The following is a 4,154-nucleotide window of genomic DNA, read 5'->3' as shown; positions in this document are numbered from 1 at the left end:
AGCATCAGGCCATAACAGCAGAGTTAAAACTGGTGAAAAACAGAAGAGCTGACAAAAATGTTGAAGAAGAGGAGACTTATTGGGTCTTCAATGGCAGTTGAAAATTGAAGATATCGCCGGACGCGGTGGCTCACGCCTGTAATCCCAGCACTTTGGGAGGCCGAGGAGGGTGGATCACGAGGTCAAGAGATCGAGACCATCTTGGCCAAAAATGGTGAAACCCTGTCTCTACTAAAAATACAAAAAAAAATTAGCCGGACGTGGTGGCACGTGCCTGTAATCCCAGCTACTTTGGAGGCTGAGACAGGAGAATTGCTTGAACCCAGGAGGCAGAGGTTGCGGTGAGCCGAGATCGCGCCATTGCACTCCAGCCTGGGCAACAAGAGCGAAACTCTGTCTCAAAAAAAAAAGAAAGAAAGAAAGAAAGAAAATTGAAGATATCAAAGCGATCACCTACCAGGATCTTTTAAAAAAAACACACACACACACACACAGAGAGAGAAAATGAATCACAGAACAGTCATTTAAATTGAAAAAAGCATAAAAATAAGCTAAAAATCAAACTGCTTTACCCCAAATTTTGGCCCATTAACTTATCTATTGGGACAACTAATGTTTAGCCATGTGAACAGGCCCCATTTCACCAGAACTACAATTTGGATTCAAGTGCCTTTTTTTTTTTTTTTTTTTTTTTTTTTTTTGAGAAAGGATCTCACTATGTTGCTCAGGCTGGACTCAAACTACTGGCACAAGGGAGACTCTCATTTCAGTTTCCTCAGAGGCTGGGACCACGTGCATGCGCCACAACACTCGGTTTTTTTAACCCAACTGCCTTTGTAATTCAGTGTGTTTTACTGCCTCATGGCTCAAATTCTAAAATAAAAGTTATAATATAGTTGTGTGTATGTATGTGTGTTTAGGTGTGTTTATCCATGTGCACATGTATGAGGTCATATATTGTGTTTACATGGTAAAATGTAATATCTCTTTAAAAATTGTACGGTGTGGGCCAGGCCCGGTGGCTCAAGCCTGTAATCCCAGCACTTTGAGAGGCCGAGGCGGGTGGATCACGAGGTCAAAAGATCGAGACCATCCTGGTCAACATGGTGAAACCCTGTCTCTACTAAAAATACAAAAATTAGCTGGGCATGGTGGCGTGTGCCTGTAATCCCAGCTACTCAGGAGGCTGAGGCAGGAGAATTGCCTGAACCCAGGAGGTGGAGGTTGCAGTGAGCCGAGATCGCGCCATTGCACTCCAGCCTGGGTAACAAGGGCGAAACTCCGTCTCAAAAAAAAAAAAAGAGGACCATTCAAGGGAACATCCAATACAGCCGCCCGGCCACCAGCGAGTGAGAGATCACCAAACGGAGACGCAAGTCCTGCCAGGCCTGCTGCTTCATGAAATGCCTCAAAGTGGGGGTGCTGAAGGAAGGTGTGCGCCTTGATCGAGTGCGTGGAGGTCACCAGAAATACAAGCGAAGGCTGGACTCAGAGAGCGGCACATATCTGAGCTTACAAATTTCTCCACCTGCTAAAAAGCCATTGACCAAGATTGTCTCATACCTACTGGTGGCTGAGCCCAACAAGCTCTACGCCATGCGTTGCCCTGGCATGCCTGAGGGGGACATCAGGGCCCTGACCACTCTCTGTGACCTGGCAGACCGGGAGCTTGTGGTCATCATTGGCTGGACCAAACACATCCTAGGCTTCTCGAACCTCTCCCTGGGGGACCAGATGAGCCTTCTGCAGAGTGCCTGGTTGCAGATCCTCATCCTGGGCATCGTGTACCGCTGGCTGCCCTATGACGACAAACTGGTGTTCGCTGAGGATGACATCATGGACCAGGAGCACTCCCACCTTGCGGGGCTGCTGGAGCTCTACAGGGCCATCCTGCAGCTGGTACAAAAAGTTCAAGGTAGAGAAGGAGGAGTTTGTGACGCTCAAGGCCCTGGCCCTCGCCAACTCCGATTCCATGTACGTCGAGGATCTGGAGGCGGTCCAGAAGCTGCGGGACCTGCTGCACGAGGCGCTGCAGGACTACGAGCTGAGCCAACGCCGCGAGGAGCCCCGGAGGACGGGCAAGCTGCTGCTGACGCTGCCCCTGCTGCGGCAAACGGCCACCAAGGCCGTGCAGCACTTCTACAGCGTCAAACTGCAGGGCAAGGTGCCCATGCACAAACTCTTCCTGGAGATGCTGGAGGCCAAGGTCTGACGGCCCCGCACACGGACCATGCCCACCTACAGACAGACAAACAGACAGACCGAGGTGGAGCCCTCCACAGCCACCAGCCTCCACCTTCAACCCCTGTATCACAGCTCTGAGCTGTCCCAGAGGCAGGGGTTTCTCGCTCCTGGCTGTGCGCAGACTCCCGAGTGCAGTGGGGTGGGGGACGGGGATGGAGGAGCAGGGGCATGGGGCTCCTCTGTAACTGGCTTTTTCTTTGGTATATCTTTCCTTCCCATGGGCAGTGCAGAGGCCTGGGCCAGGCCTGACTCCCTTCTGGAGAGGAGACCACTGGAGCAAGTGCCCTTCCCCTCCCCCAAACCACTAAGAGGCAGCATGTGCATTTCCTAACTCCCTTGCCCCCTCCCCCATCCACGGCCTGGGTGGGCAGTGCTCAGGCTGGGTACCACCTGGAGGTTTTTCTTACGCAGAGGGCAGGTACGCAAGGGACAAGAGCATCTTTCTTCCAGAGGCCCTGCCTGCTGAGATCCTCTGGGGCCCCTCTAGAGCCCCATACCTCCCACAGTCCCCATTCAGCTTTCAGCCAGGGCGGACCCACAGGAGAGCAGCAGCTAGAGCTCACGTGTTTCCTGGGCACCCTACCCCCTCGGGGCCTGCCCCCTGCCTGTCACCCACCATGCCAGTGCCCACCTGTCCTCCTCCTCTTTTGCTCCCCAGGGGTCCCCCGCTACTTCCTGAGCTCACTCACCCAGTGGGTTCAGCCAGCCGCGGTGACTCCAGGGCCTGTAGACAGGAACATGCTGGCACAGAGAAGGGCGGGGGCCACACCATCCTCCCCAGAACCCTTTCCCGCTTCCCGCCTTCCCCCTGTTCCTGAAGGGCAGGTCGAGGCCAGGTGGGCCCGTGAAACGCTCAGGAGCCTGACTCGATCCGAGAGCACCCTAGGGGGAAGATCAGGGCAGGATGGCCAGACACCCAGACCAATTTTCGCCAAGCACAGAAAGGCCCAGCAGCTGAGAGAAGTAGGCAGAGGGGCCCCGAAAAGAGGGAGCTCAGCGGGGTGGCCAGCCTCATCCTTCCTGGCTTCCCTTCTCTGCACTCCACATCATGCCGCAGGGCTGGCATGCCGGTGCCACAGGAGGGGTGACCTCCCGCCACCCTTGCACAACCAGAGGTTTGGTGTAGCTCCCCTGGGCACTGCGCGCACACCAGCTCTCTGGCAGGACCCCTGCAGTCCCCCTGACTGCTGTGCCGGGCGACCAACCATCCCAGTTTGCCCAGGGTGTTCCTTTGTCCCAGAAAACTCCTCAGCCCCAGGCACACGAGGACAGTGGGTCACGCTGTTTCTGTGGATGCCCATAAAGGTTTTCACGGACTCGAGGGGCAGCCCTGGACACCCATCTGTGCTCACAGGTTGGTAAGAGCAGCTTAGAGGATCTCCTAAGGACAAGAGTATCAAGCCATGATGGAAAACGTCCCTTCTAATCAGCTGCCTGCGCAAGCAGAGATCAGAGCAACCCCGCGGGGATCCCCCATCCACGCCCTTCTAGTCCAACCTGCCTCATCGAGAGAGGCAGGCAGATCTCACCCGGCACTGGGACACCAGGAGGCCAGGGGCCTTTCTGCAGCTTTTCCATTGAAATCCTGGTCCTGCCTCCCTGGCTCTACCCTAGGAACCTCGCGCTGATGACGTGCTGAGGTCATCCAGACAGGAGGGAGGGCTGGCTGAAATCCACAAACTGCAGAGCAGTTCTCTGGTGGTGTCCCATATAGAAAATGTTCAGGATTCCAAGAGCCCTCCCAGACCACTCCCCTTGCCTGTGCGGAATCAGGTCTGAGTCAGTTGAGAAGTGGGCATTGAGCCATGATCCAGGATGCTGCATCCGTCGCCCTCCATGCAGCCCCTCTGCCCCGATCTGCGTGGAGGCGCGCATTCAGGGCAAAGGCCCTTCCTCAGGGTCAAGAAATA

General features: G+C 55.1%; 1 pseudogene; it reads left to right on the top strand.

The window, feature by feature from the left end:
- The first annotated feature begins 1,305 nt into the window (after positions 1-1,305).
- On the top strand, positions 1,306-2,212 carry LOC120365048 (steroid hormone receptor ERR2-like; annotated as a pseudogene).
- The last annotated feature ends 1,942 nt before the right edge of the window (positions 2,213-4,154 follow it).

The sequence above is a fragment of the Saimiri boliviensis genome, chromosome 7 (assembly GCF_048565385.1).
Source record: "Saimiri boliviensis isolate mSaiBol1 chromosome 7, mSaiBol1.pri, whole genome shotgun sequence".
Taxonomy (NCBI): domain Eukaryota; kingdom Metazoa; phylum Chordata; class Mammalia; order Primates; family Cebidae; genus Saimiri; species Saimiri boliviensis.
Note: the sequence above shows the minus strand (reverse complement) of the source record. Positions and strands in the feature narration are given on the sequence as shown.